The sequence below is a fragment of the Helianthus annuus genome, chromosome 11 (genome assembly GCF_002127325.2).
Source record: "Helianthus annuus cultivar XRQ/B chromosome 11, HanXRQr2.0-SUNRISE, whole genome shotgun sequence".
In the NCBI taxonomy this organism is placed as follows: domain Eukaryota; kingdom Viridiplantae; phylum Streptophyta; class Magnoliopsida; order Asterales; family Asteraceae; genus Helianthus; species Helianthus annuus.
In genome coordinates this window covers 82,217,062-82,235,973 of record NC_035443.2, presented here as the reverse complement: position 1 = coordinate 82,235,973, position 18,912 = coordinate 82,217,062, and the positions used below count along the sequence as shown (strand labels likewise).

The window sequence follows — 18,912 nt, the reverse complement described above, 5'->3', positions numbered from 1 at the left end:
GGATGAGACGAACAAATTGCTCAAAACAACATAACACTAAATGTGATAATAACTTATTTAATTCATTTTCATAAATTCTAAAATGTCATACATCGTTCAAATAAACAAAACAGGATTCCAACATAGTTTATTTCTAGGTGTGTTTCTAATCCACCCTAACTTGATTCTTGAATTCTTCATCTATCAACCTGCAACATGTATTAAAATAACATCAACAAAAAAAATGTTGGCGAGTATACAAGTTTGATACATAGCATAGTAGAATAAAATAGTTTAAGTACTCATATCCAACATGAACAACGTAATACAAGTTACTAATATGCTGAAACAGTGTCACTATATGTCAAACCCAAGTTTCAAATGCAAACACCCCAAGACTCACTCAAGGGCGATGCGTAAATAAGTATAAGAAGTTTCACAAGTCTCACAAGTTTCCAACGCAAACACCCCAAGACTCACTCAAGGGCGGTGCGTAAATAAGTATAAGAAGTTTCACAAGTCTCACAAGTTTAACAAGTCTAACAAGTTTAACAAGTCTAACAAGATTAAATAAGTTTAACAAGGTTAATGAGCATATAGACACGAAAAGTTTACCTAGCATACGAGATTAACAAGCATCAAATTGAGTCATGTTTAAAATGGATAGAGTGTGCATATAACAAGTTTCAAGTGTTGTGTAATTTGAATATGGAATACATGTTGCACCCAAAGTGTTTAAAACGAAAATGGGATCGAGTATACCCACCTTAGTTTGCCTTGCGTTTCTTGGTAAAGAATTACGAGAGTAAAGATTGGGAAACCAAGAGGATGAACGAAAGTGATTAACCTAAATATTAAAATTAAACATACCGAACTCTATTATTTATTGGTTAAAATATAACCCTTTATATTTAAAGTTTACATATCTTTTTTTTTAATTAGAATCCTCTTTTAATATATTGCATCATAAAAAGATTAGTGTGAATCCTTAAATATTTTGATCTAGGGGTTAACTAAGTATGTCATGTGAATTGTTGTAAATTTTATGCTAATACTCGTATTCCCAAGTTTATCATCAAGATAGGAGTGATTTCCTTACCTTGACGATTAGCTTCGCTCAATTTTCAACTTCACCAATGAGCTAGGGGTGATTTCCTTACCTCAGAGGTAGTTGCCAACTCTTCTTCGTACTCAATGAAACTTTATATTTGAACGTTGTTACTTTCATTTCAAGCTTAGAGACACGAATATCACTGTCTTCGCAATAAAAAAAAATAATAATAATCTCGTAAACAAAGTAAATTTACGATACTTTCATTATCTATGTTACACTACGTGAAAGTCATAATTATGCTATGTGAAACTAGTTGAACATTTTATATGCTACGTGAAACTATATGCTATGTGATACATTCATGAAAACAATTTACCTAAACAAAACAAAATGATCAAATCTCATCTAGCTCTCTTTTAAATCTTTCGATGTCATCTTTTCAAAAGTTTTTAGATTTCGAGGACGAAATCTCCTAAAGTAGGGAGACTGTAACATTCATCAAAATGGGTTTTCCAAAATCCGACCCGCTTTGAGCCATGAGAAATTTTCGCGAATTATATAACCGTTGAAGGATTTTAATTATTGTTATTCATTTATTTTGTTAATTAATTAATCAAAATAATTTAAATTTATATATATAAAATCTAGTTAGTTAAGTTTTTTTTTTTTTTAAATTTATGGGACTAAAAGTGGTAATTTTGAAAACACATAAATCCTTTATGTAATGAAAAGATGAAGTTAGGTGGTAAGTTAGAAACTTTAGGGACTGTTTGTGCAATACCATAAACTTCTTTTTTTGAAAATTGCTTCTAAACAACTAACAGAAGACACGTTCGTTCAATATTTTTCTTTTTGCCGCCCAAACAATTGCCAGCAACATCCAGTTGACCTTTCCTTTTCTTTTGATTGAACGGATTCTCCGGGATTGATCCGCATTTCCGCTAATAAACACCCAATCACCATTTTTTCCATATATGCCGAGACCCTTGAACACTATATAATCGAACCTTCATCACCATTTTAGCCACACACAATCATCTTTCGACACCCACACCTCTCACAACCCCCCTTCGCAACCCGGAGATATACGGACCTCTCGCACTCTCTTCGAATCACTTGGAAGTCACCGGAGTTCCACCGGAGTGACCGAAGCTCACCGGAACAACCTCCGTTCCTTATTTTGTTTCGCCGCAGCCTCGGAACTCGTAGACGACGCCGGAGCCGTACGGGATCACCGTAGAGATTGTTCGCTTGTTCGGTATACGTTCCATACGTCTCTTTTTATTTCTGATCGTTTTATTTCATCATACGTACTTGTAATATGAAGTAAGCTTGTTAAAGGAAGAAAAAAAAGAAACAGTGGGGATGGGTCCTGGTTCGGCTGGGTTAGAAACAAGAAAGAAGATAACATTCTGTTTGGTTTAAAAGAAATACAATCACGTTGAATTACATTTGTTTATAATATACTTTATTTACTATTCTTTTCATAAACTTTTTTTTTTTTGAAAGGCTAACTTCATTAAAAAGCCGAACCCGAAAACCGGGACGGACAAACAAAACAAAACTTACATATTCACAAATTTACACCAATCTCCCCAATCAAAACTACCTTTCTTGACCCTATATTTAAACCAATAGAAACTAACTACCATAATCTCACTAAACACTTCTTCAATGCTACTTTTTTTGTCGTTAAACCTCAAGTTGTTTCTAGCCTTCCAAAGCATCCAACACGCGGAGAGAATGATACCGTGAATGGCTTTCCGCTCCACCGACCTTCTTATACCGGACTTATGAATCTCGACCAGGTCTTTAAACGAAAAGATAAAAAACCTCGGAATCCTACACCAAAAACTAATCCTCTCCCACACACCCAAAGCAAGGGGACAAGCCGTGAATATGTGGGTCACCGAATCCAGGCCTTCATTACAGAATTTACACCCATCGTCAAACAAAAACATACCTCTTTTTTCGAGAGCCTCCACCGTAGGAATCCTATTCATCTACGCACGCCACGCGAAAATGTTGCACTTCTTTGGAACCCATCTACTCCACTTCATAACGTATCGATTGCTGAAATCACGGCTGGACACTATGGATCGTTTCACCGCTGCCACCGAGAACTCACCCGAACCGGAACCGAGCCATTTCCATCTATCGGACCCAGCCGAAAGTGTGACTGCAGACACAGCCGCCCTAAGCGACTCCCACTCAACCATCTCTTCGATGGAGTCTGGATCGTGTCTCCAGAGCCAAAGGCCTTCGCCACCGAGACGATCTAAGACGTTACAATTTTTCACCACCTCTAACTTGAACAGAGCAGGGAATTTTTCTTTTAATGGAACATCGTCAATCCATGGGTCAAGCCAAAAAAGAATACTGTCTCCTTTTCCCACCACTCCCTTGCATAAGCTCCGCAACGGAACATTGTCGAACAGCGGACGTTTCAAGACTGATGCAATGATATTCCAAACCCCACCGTACACCTTTTTAACTGGGAGAAAATCCCAATCCGACTTACCGTCGTGAAGAGCGCTAATAACCTTAACCCACAAACTGCCTTGCTCGTTCTTGAATCTCCACCCCCATTTAGACAAAAGAGCCGTGTTGATGTCTTTGAGATTCTGAAGACCCAAACCGCCCATGTTAACCGGCGAAGCGACCCTTTCCCAAGCTACCCAATGGACTTTCTTCACCTCCGAATTTCCTCCCCAAAGGAATTTTCTGATAAGAGCCTCTAGATCATGAATAACCTTGACGGGGGCTCGATACAGAGAAAAATAATAGCACGGGAGACTTTCTAGCACCGAGCGGATTAGAACGACTCTACCACCAATCGACAGGAGCGAAGCCTTCCAGAGCGCAAGACGCTTTTCAAAAACATCGACCACTGGTTGCCAATTTATCGTCCGATTCATGTTAGCCCCCACACGGAGACCCAGAAATTTAAACGGGAACGAATCCACTTTGCAGCCAACAAATTCCGCCATGCTTTCAACTTCAATCGGCTGCACCCCTACCCCCACCAAATTCGACTTATTTAAATTAATTCTAAGGCCCGAGCACACGTGGAAGCATTTGAGAATTCTAACCAAATTCTTGATATTCTCGGTGTCCCAAACCCCCATTAAAATCGCGTCGTCGGCATAAAACAAATGAGAAACGATCGGACCCCCGTTCGGGAGAGAAATTCCCTTGAAAACCCCTAAACTACAAGCTTTATTAACCATGCATGAAAGAGCTTCCATGACAACGACAAAGAGGAAAGGGGAAATAGGATCGCCCTGACGCATACCTTTGTGACAATTGAACTCAAAAGTCGGGGATCCATTAACTAGCACCGAAGCCCTGGCCGAAGACAAAATACCCTTAATCCAAGAGCACCACTTGCTGGGGAATCCCATCTGGTCTAACACATCAAGCACGAAGTTCCAGTTAATGTTATCATACGCTTTCTCAAAATCAACCTTGAGAAAGAAAACCTTTTTCTTCGTCTTTTTGGCCCAGTTCTGAATTTCACTGACGATGAGAGGGCCGTCCAGAATGGACCGACCACCAATGAAAGCAGACTGGGACTTTGCTATAATCGCATCCAACACCCTTTTGAGCCTATTCGCCAGGATCTTCGAAATCACCTTGTTAACTATTCCCACCAAACTGATCGGTCGGTAGTCATTTAACCCGATAGGGTCGTTAACTTTGGGAATCAAAGCTATAAAGGAAGAACCGCACCCCGTGTTTATAATTCCGTTGGAATGAAAATCAGCCATTATACTAACCAAGTCATTTTCAAAGAAATTCCAGAACCGCTTGATGAAACGAAAATTAATGCCGTCTGGACCCGGAGCCTTATCATCGCCACATTCAAATACCGCATTTTTAATTTCTTCCTTACTGAAACGAGCAACCAACATCGATGATTCATCATACGAGATCTTACCTATATCTTCACAAACAAGACGTGGCCGATTGACCCATTCCTCCACGAATTTTGATTTGAAGAACCTATAGACTTCCTTTTTGATAAGCGACGGTTTAGACACCCAAGAACCATTAACCTCTAACCCGTGAATAGAATTGGAAGCTTTCCTGCAATTGATCATAGCGTGGAAGAATTTCGAGTTCTCATCTCCGTCCTTGACCCACTTAACTCTCGATCTTTGTCTAAGGTCACTGGTTTTTCGCTCTTCTTCCTCCTTTAAAACTTTTTTACTTTCAATAAGAATCCACTCCTCCTCTTCGGTAAGATTCCTACCCGACAAAATATCCTGAATATCTTCGAGATCCGCCAAGGCAGCCGACACATCTTCCGAATTCTTTTTCAACATCTCATCCCTCCAAACTCTAACATCAGCTCTAAGAACACCCAATTTTTTCATGAGGCGGATGTCCGGAGGACCTGAGACCCCAGGATCCTTCAACAAAGCCGAGACCACCACATCCTTAAAACCCGATTTATCATACCACGAGTCAAACAACCGGAAAGGTTTAGGCCCAAAATTTGCTAACTCAGTCTTCAAAATAATCGGGCTATGGTCCGAAAGGAACGACGAAACCGCCTCCACACACGCTTCAGGCCAGGAACTAAAGAACCCTGTATTAACAAGGAATCTGTCAAGCTTGCTATGTTTCCTTCCGTTCGACGATGAGAAAGTGAATTTTTTGCCTCTCATATTATACTCAATAAGCCCCGCATCAAAAATGAAACCGTTAAAGTTGGAGGCACAGAGCGCTTTGAAAGAGCAATTCTTTCTCTCCTCCCGATACCTCACCGCATTGAAATCGCCCGTCAAAACACACAGCCCATTCCAACCCAATATAACCTGAGTAAGTTCGTCCCACAGAGCTTTTTTCGCCACAACACTCTGGGGAGCGTACACATTGATGAAGCTCAGCATCAAACCACTACCTGACAGTTGACCAGTGATCTGAAGGAAATTCCTATTCTTAACCACACCAGAAAGCCGAAAAATAGACGAGTCCCAAATACACAATAAACCCCCAGATAACCCAACAGAATCAACACTCTCGAAACCAAACGACCTGCTACCCCAGAATCCCGCAACCACATCCGCATTGACAGAAGAAACTTTCGTCTCTTGAAAAGCCATAAAAGAGATCCCGTGTTTGGATTTCAAATTCTTGACCCATCTTTGTTTTTCCATACCCCCAATCCCACGAATATTAAACGATAAGAAATTCATGACTCCACCACATTAATACCTGAGGAACCCATGACTTTACTGGCCTGCTCCCGCATCTGACCGAATTCAACTCCCAACTGAACACCGATATTGATGGTGTCTTCAATCTCTTTCTCCGCTGCATTACCTGAAACCCGTATCTCCTCATTCAAACCCTTGCTTTGGCACCCCGGAGCTAGCAAATCGTCTGCCAAAGTGTCCGAAGACTGAGCTTGAGAGTTAAGATCCAGGGGAGAGCGATTCAATCTAGAGGTAAAACCCACAAAACCAAAACCAGGGGTTTCGTCATCAACTAGGGCCCTAGACCTTTTCTTGGGTCTTGAATCCACCGGTGGGCTAATATTCAGCGCTTGGGCTTGAGGTCTCGAAGCTCTATCTCCCAACTTATGTCTCCTTCTGGGCCGGCCCACTTTCTCACCTGATCCACTAATAAAAACCCCAGCAACCTCGGGCCCCACCCCAGCAGACTTCAAATGGGGACCAGGAACATCAACCGACAAATCTTCTCTCCCCTCATGATTACCTTCAACGTCGCATTCATTATTCCCATGCACCTTGGAACCATTTGCATGGGAACTCGAAGCCTTCTCCACCGGTGACTGCTCGGCTTCCCCGATTCCATCCGACGCGTGATTCTCCACATTCTCATCATCGCCGGAATAAAGCATATCGTCAATCGGAGAGAATTCCGAGGACGGAGATCCATCAGAGCTAGACTCGGAGAGACGCCGAAGACAGTCTGGCACCCAGACCTCATGATCTTCCTCGACCCCAATTCTGAACGATCTGTTTTTCCATCTCAAAACTACCTCATCCTCCGTCAAACGCGAATGGCTAACCAGCACCCCAATCCTGACGAACGACAGATCGAAATCATCATCAAAAGACTTCGGCACGTGTAGAACCTTTCCAAACAACTCGCCTATCTGGCTCAGAACATCGGAATCTAATAAGTGCAGAGGAACCCCACTCAACTTCAACCATGCAACCTTTTCGAGAGGAAGCGACTGACCTCTCCAAGGATCCAGCTTGGTAAACCAAGGCTCCCAGATAATCTTGTGTTCCAAGAACCGGTTCACCGACTCTTCATCATGAAACGATATTAACAGAGATAAGCCACCAAGATATTGAACATTGGCAACAGTGATCTTGGCGATATTGAGGAGCCTATCCATGTCCACCAGGGTTTCCAGATTTGCTGCTCTACCCACCACCGCCAACCCATGACAATTCCTAAACGCCTCCACCCTATCCGGAACCACAATGACCTTCTCCACGGGCCTCGGTACGGAAGCCAAATTATCCACATGATTCCCATTGAGACCACTCCCAAGATTGGACGTTCCAACAACATCCCTGTAGCTTCTACCACCACCCCTGACTGAGAACTTACCCCCTCCAATATTCTGTCCGACTGAATATTTATTATTGTTATGCACCGGTCCTTCCTTCTCGACTGTTACTCCCGAATTCTCCACAGCAAACCTCGCCACATTAATCTTGAGCTTGAACTCCCCCATCCTAACTCCACCAAGGCTCCTTAACAACTCCTGTATGTCCCTGACTCCTGAAAACGATACGAAACCAAACCTGTTTCCATGCTTATCCCTCTTCCTAGCGACGTACGTGCCAGCTATCACCCCAAAATTTTCCAAACATTTCCTGAGGTCCCAAGGAGTACATCCCTCAGGGAGATTCGTGACGAAGAGCTTGACCATACTACCGAACAGGTTACTTCTATCAGCCATACTGGAGAGAACCGGACAAGCACCACGACCAGAACTCCACACGAAGAAGTGTTAACGGGATTCGAACCGGTCTAGCTGAACCTATTCAAGATAGTCGCGACCGATATCAGACCCGCTAAGCCAACCGGTGAAGAGCGATCGAAGGCACCGTAGAAGAAGACGGCAAGACGAAGGAGAACCCGACCCCGGAGGCGAATGGAAACAACAGCAGGGGATTTAGAATGACGGGTCAAGCCAGAAACTTCCGGCGACCCCGCACGCTAAATCAGACCTTACCGTGATCGTCGAGCCATCATAAACTAACTATGCATTTCTTTTCATAAACAACAAATGCCATTTAGCTATTGAAAAGCACACACTATATGTTTATTAGAAATAGATCATGAGATGTAAAAAAAAAACAATTTATTTAATCGAATAAGTCAATTTACTTAGATGATCAATTTAATCAATAACTATTGATAAACAAAAGAAACGTATGTTTTTAACCTTTTTTTTTGTCATAGCAATAGTAAGATGAAATTCTATCTAGAATCCTTTAATCAAAATATTTAAGGATTCACACTAATCTTTTTATGATGCAATATATTAAAAGAGGATTCTAATTAAAAAAAAAGATATGTAAACTTTAAATATAAAGGGTTATATTTTAACCAATAAATAATAGAGTTCGGTATGTTTAATTTTAATATTTAGGTTAATCACTTTCGTTCATCCTCTTGGTTTCCCAATCTTTACTCTCGTAATTCTTTACCAAGAAACGCAAGGCAAACTAAGGTGAGTATACTCGATCCCATTTTCGTTTTAAACACTTTGGGTGCAACATGTATTCCATATTCAAATTACACAACACTTGAAACTTGTTATATGCACACTCTATCCATTTTAAACATGACTCAATTTGATGCTTGTTAATCTCGTATGCTAGGTAAACTTTTCGTGTCTATATGCTCATTAACCTTGTTAAACTTATTTAATCTTGTTAGACTTGTTAAACTTGTTAGACTTGTTAAACTTGTGAGACTTGTGAAACTTCTTATACTTATTTACGCACCGCCCTTGAGTGAGTCTTGGGGTGTTTGCGTTGGAAACTTGTGAGACTTGTGAAACTTCTTATACTTAATTACGCATCGCCCTTGAGTGAGTCTTGGGGTGTTTGCATTTGAAACTTGGGTTTGACATATAGTGACACTGTTTCAGCATATTAGTAACTTGTATTACGTTGTTCATGTTGGATATGAGTACTTAAACTATTTTATTCTACTATGCTATGTATCAAACTTGTATACTCGCCAACATTTTTTTTGTTGATGTTATTTTAATACATGTTGCAGGTTGATAGATGAAGAATTCAAGAATCAAGTTAGGGTGGATTAGAAACACACCTAGAAATAAACTATGTTGGAATCCTGTTTTGTTTATTTGCACGATGTATGACATTTTAGAATTTATGAAAATGAATTAAATAAGTTATTGTCACATTTAGTGTTATGTTGTTTTGAGCAATTTTCAAAAAAAGAAGTTTATGGTATTGCACAAACAGTCCCTAAAGTTTCTAACTTACCACCTAACTTCATCTTTTCATTACATAAAGGATTTATGTGTTTTCAAAATTACCACTTTTAGTCCCATAAATTAAAAAAAAAAACTTAACTAACTAGATTTTATATATATAAATTTAAATTATTTTGATTAATTAATTAACAAAATAAATGAGTAACAATAATTAAAATCCTTCAACGGTTATATAATTCGCGAAAATTTCTCATGGCTCAAAGCGGGTCCGATTTTGGAAAACCCATTTTGATGGATGTTACAAAAGCTCACTCAGTTCGGATGAAAGTTCAGATAAGGCAGTTGTTTATGATCAAACACCATCTGATTCTAGTTTTTCTGATGATAGTTCCGACAAGTCAATAGAGTTTGATCAATCACCAACTGATAACAGCAATGATGATGAAGAAGAAAAACATATTAATATTGCAAAATCTCATCTCTCTCCTGAAAGTTTTCATTTCTATTTTGCAGATCGCTTGGAGAAACTGAAGGAGAGACAAGCTGCAAAAGAACAAATAGAAATGAAATCTGAAAGTGATGCTGAAAAAGATGAGACTGTTCAACATGAAGAAGTTAAAGTTGATGCTGAGGAGACTGTTGAAAAAGAGAAAGTGACTGAAGCAGAAAAGGTGGTTGAGATGGCGAAAACAGTCAAAGTAGAAAAGATTGTTGAGGTTATCAAGCCATGCCAAAAGTGTTTGGAGACTTGCAAAGAATGTGCAGCTAAAGATGAAAAGTTGGCTGAGTTTGAGAAGATGAAAGAGCAATTACTGTTCAATCTTAACTATGTAAAGGACTCATATGATGTTTTAAACAGAACAATAACTGGTCTTCAGAAGACTAATTCTGAGAGAGAAGACGCTTTGACCATGATGAACGAAACATGATGACGAAGCAAAAAGCAATCAATCATTATATTGAAGAAAATGCTAAGCTGAAGCAAGAGTTGGAGTCTGAGAAAATTGAGAATGAGAGGATCAGACGTTTATTACAAAGTTATTCTAGTTCTGATTATCTAATTGATCGAATTTATCCGACTGTTGCAGGTTTCGAAGTATTCAAAGACGACAAGTCAAAGAAGAAAGATACTGGTAAGAAACCGACTGTTAGCTATAACAAGTGTCCGCCTCCAATTTGGGAAGGTTATTCTCCCAGAAAACCAAAGGAGGAGCAAGTCGAAAAAGCAGTCAATATAAAGCTAAAAACCGACACAACTGATGATTTACCAGAAAACATTGACGTTACTTTTACATCGTCTGACACTGATCATGAGTCTGAGTTAATTAAAAAGGTGGTCGATCAGGTGTTGAATACTGATGAGGAGTCTGAGTCAAAGTCTAAGTCTGGAGGTTCATGTCCGTCAGTCAACAGTTCAAAACCGATGGTTAAACGGGCGTACAGTAAAGAGTTTTTGTTATCAGAATCAAATTTGAATGATGAAACATTCGAAGTTACATATACTTTGAATGATTCTGACAAATTATACTCTGACAAAGAGTTTCCAATAAGAAGTCTTCGTATTGACATGATCAAAAAGGTTTTCAAAATGACAGAAATTAATATTTCTAAAATAAAAGATTTAAATCTTACTGGAAAACCTAAAAAATACACTTCAAGAGTTCAACAGCGATTAAACAAGAAAAAGGGTTACAATTCTGGTTCTAGTTTTCAAAAGAAACCAAACCATAATGGTAGCTACAAAAAGAAAGGATTGGGTTTTACACCACCTGAAAATTATAAAAATGAGAAAAATTCTAAAACCAAAACAGAATTTGTTTCAGGTGGAAGTACTGAGGAATAACAGAAGAAACCTTTCTGGAGACAATCAAACCAGGAGTTTCTTGCTGAAAAGAAAAGGAAAGGAACTGGAGTGTTTCATCCTAAAGAGACTCGAACCTGTTTCAAGTGCAATGAAATTGGTCATATTGCATCAATTTGTTCTCAAATGGCAAAATCAAAACAGGGAGTATCTGAAAAACTGAAAGAAAAAGTTATCGATGTTGAACCACCAACTGAAAAATTCAAAATTTTTGAAAATTCGACTCATGAAGTTGGTGAGTGTTCGAAGAAAAATTTTTACAAAAAGAAAGCCAAGGGACAACCAAGTGTGGGTTGTTAAGAAGGGTGATGAGAATGTTGGCGATGAATCTGATTCCACAAAATCAGTGGAGCCACAAGTTGAGGATAAAAAGGAAAAATCTGTGTCTTCAGAAGATGATGTTGAAATTCCATCTTTGAAGTTTGAAAATATTAAACAAAAAGTTGGAAAGTTGAGATCTCAAATCAATTCTTTTCTGATCAGAAGGAATTTGATATTGAGAAAGTATTCAATGGGAATGTTAAGAAAATTTTTGGGAAAATGATTGATGGGAAAGCAAAAGGGGTTAAAGATTTTTATGCAACTAAAAAGGAAACTTATAACCCGATTGAACAAGAACTGAAAACACCCAAGGTTGGTAAGACTTGGGTGGAAATTCTCTTTCCCTGAAAATCAGGACTTTGTCGGAGATCCCAAGTTTATAATCGTGGATCAGGAATCGGCAGCATTCATGTTTAAATAGATTGTGTGAATGAATTTTCATGTGGTAAATTTTTACAGGTGAAGGACTATGCCGGAACTTCCAGGTTGGTAAGTGCGAAGCAGGAATCGGCATCTTGATTGGTAAAATGGTTTGTGTAGAGATTTATTCCTACATGTGATTAAATGTTGTGGATATTTTTACAAGAGGTACAGAGGTTGCATAATTGCAAATGGTAAATCAGGGACATTAAATTGTCTTTGATTTACTACTAGTGATTAAAAATGAACAAGATGATGAACCAATCCCTACTAGTGATAAAATCAACTAAACTCATTTTCCGGAAAATCATTTTGATTAAAATAAACTTAAGTGTTTTGAAATCTTAATGAGAAAATGGTTTGTTGAAAGGGGGAGTTCTGATTGTTTATGCCAAGTGGATGGCGTTTTGAAGCGATTTGATATCGGTTGTCAACTTACTGTATAGTTTGTTTTTCAAAATTTGTTTCTACTAAGTGAGTCAAGAGCTCAATTTGTTTTCAAATTTCTTAATAAATTTCAGAAAATCCAAAAACATTAGAAAATTTAAAAAAGAAAAAAATATGATAAAATTCAAAAATGAGTTTTGTTGTATAAAAGAGGAAATGATAGTACATCAGTGGACTGTCACAACATGCTAAAGAAATGGAAAGTTAAAATGTGGTAAACTATCTCACTGATGATGTGCCCGTAGGTTTTTGCACATTTAGTAAATTGTGACGAGATATAAACCTAAATTCAAACTTGCTTATTTTGTGGGTAACAACTTCATGGATATATGGGTAACCCCCGAAATCTTGTTTGAAAGGTCCCTCTTTTTGAGATACTAGGTCTTTATGCTTGGTGATATCTGGGATATTATCCCGGGACTTCTGCTGAATGGAAATTCTGACCTAGTCCCCATATAATACTTTCTGCAAATGCTTTGAAATATAAGCTCGCCCTCAGCAAAATCATGAAACAATAAAATTGATAATCATTGCTGTTGAAGAAAAGATCCTCTAAAGGGGACACACCAAAAGTCGAACCGTCATCTCTCTGCTGAACGGAAGTTCTGACCTGAGCTCTCACGGTTTCGCACCTAACCTTTTTACAGATATCATATGTGGTATACTCACCTGTAAGACTGAATATTGGGATCTGGATACGGGAGTATATTCAAGTAATGGGACACGCGAATAAGTTTTAGTTCTTAAGACATTAATATCGTATCTCGGATCAGTTGAACTTTGTGTAAAAATTTAAGTGGACCAGTATACTGACAATCTAGGTGAATTGTTTAGAACTTAAAATGAAATAAAGCTTAACGGTGTTAGTGATTTGTCTCAAAACTGATATGATCCTCTTACACAAACTCACAAAAAATAGTGTCTGTAAATATTTCTTTACTGCATTACATTTCTCTTATTACAAAAATCCAAAAAGATTTTTAGTGTGTTTTAGCATAAATTTTGAAAAATTCAAAAAGATTTTCGACAACTGGTATTGAAAAGCTGATTTTCAAAATTCCGAGTGCTAAACATGATGACCAATTTGTGAGGGGGAGTTTGTTCTTAAATGAATGTGTTTTTAACCAAATTTACATATGGTTCATCAGAGGTTTGTTTTGATTTGAGGGAGAGTTTGAGTTAATAGATACATATTAAGATTAAATGAGGAATTTATTGTGGGGTAGAGATTGTGCAGATAACCTGAGCTGAACGTGAGCCAGGTGACGATCTTGGAACAACGTCAAAGCTGAGTGTTAGTAGAGCCAGATCGATCGATCCTGAGAAGCTTGAGCTTGAAGAGTCAGGTTCCGATACATGAGAACTCAATGGACAAAGTTTGAGCCCGGCAACGATTTGAACCTGTGAAAGCCAGATGTCGATCCTGAAGTAGATGATGCTGATGAACTTAAGGAATGCCAGCACATTGTTAAGGGGAGTCTGTTGATATTGTTAAAGAGAGTGAAGCCTAGAGACTGATCAAGACTGAAGATGCGAAGACTCGACACGTACGACTCGTCAACATCTAAGGGGGAGTCTGTTAGTGCATGCATCTGTCGACTTCGTCTTGTCTCGAGTCTTACACTAGATAGAATAGATCAGGGCTCGTTGTATGAGAAAATAGGATGTTTATGTGTTTTAGATGGAGATTTCGCTTGAAAGTGCAAAAAGGAGAGATTCCGCTTGAAACGGTTTGGAGCGGAATCACCATGTTTCTTATTTCGCTTGAACCTGTTTCAAGCGGAATCAGTGTTACTATATATAGGTTAGATGTGGTTCAAGCGAAATCAGTTGTGTATGTTCTTGAAAATCATATCGAGGTGCTGCCGGTTTAATTCTTGGGTGTAATAGCTGTTATATCAATCAAATCAGTGTTTAAAGTAAATATTAAGCTGTTTCTAAGTCTATTTCTTGTTTTCCGCACCTGAAATAGATCAAAACTTCTCTGAACGACTCGTTCAGGTCAACTACACGATACTACAAGATCACATGAATCTACCGTGTTTATTGAAGACGTTTTGAATCATTTTCAGGAGGAAGGAACACGCTAGGCGGCATTTGTATCCTATCTTAGAGCTACTACATGCGAAGTCTGGTGAAGTTTAACTTCTGGATTTGAGAGGTACACTTTTGGTCATATAGACAACGAAGTGGGAATACACGTGGATCTCGCTAGGATCCATTTTGTTAGAAACTGATCGACACCAAAGATCCCTTCGAGGATACAACAATTTCTTGGTCTCACTAGATGCTATCGCAGATTCATCACCAGATTTTCGAAGATCACGTAGCTTAAATTTCTTTAGCACAGCAGGGTGTTGTGTTCGTGGAAGACAAAATAGGAGGACGTCTTTTCAGCTTTCGAATCCCAACTCTGCAACACACTAAGCATCGTCTTTTCCTAAGGGTACGGGTGATCTAGTGGTATACCATGATGCTCCGAATCAGAGTCCCAGTTACACACCGATGCAACATGAGAGAGTTGTTGATGCATAGAATGTCTGTTGAGTACGTCTATTTGAAGTCTTAGGTCAAGTGAGGTCAACATAGGATCTAGAAAGTCAAAATTAGGTTATATGTTGATTAGTTTCGCTTATGTGAACATTGTTTAGAAAGAGGTCCGCTCATAGGGATTAAACAGGTTCGCTTATTAGTCATCAGGTATGGTTCGCTTATTTGTCAAGTTGGTAAATCCGCTTTTATGTCAGTCCATATAAGCGAACCTCCAGCACTATATATACCTGATCATTTGTGTACATTGGGGAGGATCTTATTGTTGCTTGTGTTACCGAACTCTGTCAAATTTACATCAGAAAGCAATAAAATAGAAGGAATTGAATAGGAAAAGTTGTGTAACTTCATTTATGTTGATTCCGCCTTCATACGTGAAGATGAACGTCCTTACACTGACTGTTTAGGGTCGGAACACGGTCCAACAAGTGGTATCAGAGCTCAGGACGAGGAGTTCATACTACTATAGCTTGATTCTACCGAATTCTCTGATTTCTAATCTCTTTCTCTCATACTTTTTCAATTTGAAGTGGTTCCTACGGTTGGCCTGAAAATTGAGTATAACGTGTGAAACATACAATTAACAAACCCTAGAAAGTTTTAGGTTAAAACTCGGCTTAAAAATGGTTAAAATTGGGTAAAAAGTGAGATCCGCTTTTACGTACATTGATAGGTTCGCTCAAAAATACCTAGATCCGCTTGAAATTACTCAGTAGATCCGCTCGAAAGTGTTAGTTCCGCTTATTCGAACCTTGTAGTTCCGCTCGAACGGACATCAGACACTTTCGCTCGAACAGACATTAAGTAGTTCCGCTCGAACGAACAAAGTAGGTTCGCTCGAACGGACAATTGACAGTTCCGCTTATCCAGATATAACCTGGTCCGCTTATTTGATCATATCCAGGTTCGCTTATCCGGACAATTCGAGTTCCGCTCATCCGGACAATTGACTTTAGCTTATCTGGTCATCTGGGTGTTTCGCTTATAGAGACATTCTCAGTTTCACTCATTTGTCACATTTTTCAAAAACTTTGAAAATTTGTCTAAGTGTTTGCTGATTTTGCAGGTACATTCACGATGGATGATATTTTCTTGAATCCGTTCAGCGACATGTACGCATTCACGGGAAATTCCGGAAACGATGATACTTCATCAAGCAAAGAAAATGAGAATCCACCGAAAGAAAAGAAAAAGAAAGCTTGGGAATCGGAAAGTGCCTTCGGAACATTCAATAAACCCCCAAAGCTAATGGCTATCGAGGAGTACAGTCGGTGGTCTAGGAAGTTTGAAGATTGGCTGATGGCATTCGCATTTCCCAGCTGGAAAAGTTTGAAGAACGGTTATAGCAATGGAAACAAAAATGGTGAAACGTTAAGATCAGCTGAAGAGATTGATGCATTTGTAGCTGAGCAAAAATGTGTGGCTTTGTTATTTCAGTCTGTTCGGGAGGACATAATCTCTTTGATCGATTATTCAAATGCAAAAGATCTTTGGCAAAAGCTAGAAAAGAAATGTCTAGGAAGTACTGAAATTGTGAAAAGTAAAAAGAAACTTCTTAGGAAAGAGTTTGATATGTTTGGTTGTCTCAAAAATGAGTCAGTTTGTAAAATGATAGAAAGGTTTGGTCACCTGAAGCTGGAATTAGCAAGACATGATATCAGATATTCTGATGAAGAACTTATTGACAAACTGTTCGATTCATTACCAGACGAGATGGATTGGAGATATTATGCACTGATGTTGAAGAACACTATTGCTCCTGAAAAGTTGAATCCAGATTTGGTGATTGAAAGACTTGAAAGTCACGAGTTGGAACTGAAGAAGACGTACAAAGTCAATCACTCATCTTATCAACAGAATTTGGATCTGTACTATCCGAAAAGCATGATGCCGAAAGCAACTTCTCCCAAAACTGCGTTTTCTGCTGAGAATGTGTCGACAGCAAGCAAAGAAAGTCAAAGTAGTCACAGCAGTGGAAGTCACAGTGATTATCACGGTGGATCTTCATCATCTGCAAGTCATTCTGATGCAAAGTTTCAGTGCAACATCGCAATAGATTTGAAGAATGCTCAGAATTTTGACAAGGAGTCGGCCAAACAGCAGATGGTTTTCTTGGCGTCGGTGTTCGAATCATACGAAGGGTTAGTAGCTGGAAAGATCGGCAATACCAACCTAACGAAGGAAGATTATGACCAGATAGATCCCGAAGAAATGGAACTGATCGATATTCGTTGGGCTATGGCAAGTGCTGTTCGTCGTGCTCAGCGTTTCATGGAAATAACGGGCAGAAAGACAATTGGTGGTCCATCTACTAAGTTGGGGTTCGATAAGTCCAAAGTGACTTGCTTCAAGTGTAAGAAGAAGGGTCACTTCAAGCGAGAATGTAGAAACGCGTATGCTGATGAGTCGGGGAATCCTTTCAGAGATGATTACTACAAGAAGGCGATTTATCACCAGAATAAATCTGAGCCGCCTAGATTGAAGCAGGCTGAAGATAACAGAGAGAAATCTAGGGCTCTTGCGGTGATTTATGATGATGAAGGGTATGATTGGAGCAAAGAGGTACTACCAGAAGAAGATGCGGTCGGTTACGCATTCATGGCGAAAAATGAACCTATTCTGTGGAAAGACGATCGTACTGAAGAGCAGAAGTATAATTATAAGAAAATGATTGCTGAAAACAGAATCATTAGAATTTCTCGTATCTATTTGGAAGCGAAGAGAGCGAGAAGATGGGATCCGGACAGGGAGTGTTATCTTGATGAGTATGGAAATATTGCAATCGATGACAAAACGCTTGATCTGGAAGCCATCATCAAGAAGTTAAAAGAAGAGGATGAGTATTGGCAAAACAAATGGTGGGGAACTCCAACCGAGAAAATGAAAGAAGAAGAGAAAGAGAAAGAAGAGAAAGAGAAAAAGGAAAAAGAAGAAGTCGAGAAATCAAAGAAGATTGATACTGGAATTATCGATACAACGCAGGAGTTGACTGCAGAGAACCTGGGAAAAATGGCTGACAAAGTGCTAGCTGCTAAAGCACTTGAGGTAGACTCTAACTCCGTGTCTGAGTCAAAAAGCCAGGTCAGCTCAAACTCGTCAACGAATGCGTCAGGTAAAAAGATCGAAGGAAATGTTGATTGCAAAAATTGCAACAAAGAGTAATACTGTCACGTATCTCAACGGGAGGAAAATTGAGGATCTGAAAGCAAAAGTCAGAAGTGTTGAGAATCAGATTCTTGGGCACGACAAAACCGTTAAAGCTTCAACTGAACGGATTAAAGAATTAACTGCTCAAATTGAAACTGATAAAATTGAACAAGAAAAAGTTAAACAAGAAAATGAAAAGTTAATTCTTGAAAACCGTCAGATTTCTGAAAAATTTGAAAAACTCAAAAGCACAGTGAAAGATAGTGATGATCGAAATGGTAAAACTTTTAAAGAAAAAGAGCATTTAAAAGCAGTGCTGAGAGTAAAAGAAGAATCAATCAACAAACAACTGGATGAAATCGCTAATTTGAAACTTAAAGTTCAAGAGGCTGAAATTGAAAACGAGCGAATCCAGTTGAAGCTTAACAGCTATAGCTCCGCAAGCTTTGTTTTGCAACATATTGTTCCAAAACCCATTGGCAAAAACAAAGCTGGCGAAGACGTGTATTCTGATGGAACCGGGGTGGGTTTTCATAGAGTTCCACCACCTGTTCTTGATAACTACACGAAAAAACAATCTGGGTTGGTTGAACTTGAGGAAGAAAGTGAAGTTAAACTTCCGGAGAACATTGATGTCACGTTCACATCTTCCAATGACGATAGTGT

The 18,912-nt window shown here is 39.0% G+C and overlaps 1 long non-coding RNA gene across 1 annotated transcript; it reads left to right on the top strand.

The window, feature by feature from the left end:
• The first annotated feature begins 2,008 nt into the window (after window positions 1–2,008).
• LOC118483767 lies at window positions 2,009–9,454 on the top strand. The gene is made up of 3 exons (XR_004871447.1): window positions 2,009–2,291; window positions 8,682–8,762; window positions 9,320–9,454. It is a non-coding gene; the product is annotated as an uncharacterized LOC118483767 (long non-coding RNA).
• Window positions 9,455–18,912: the final 9,458 nt, after the last annotated feature.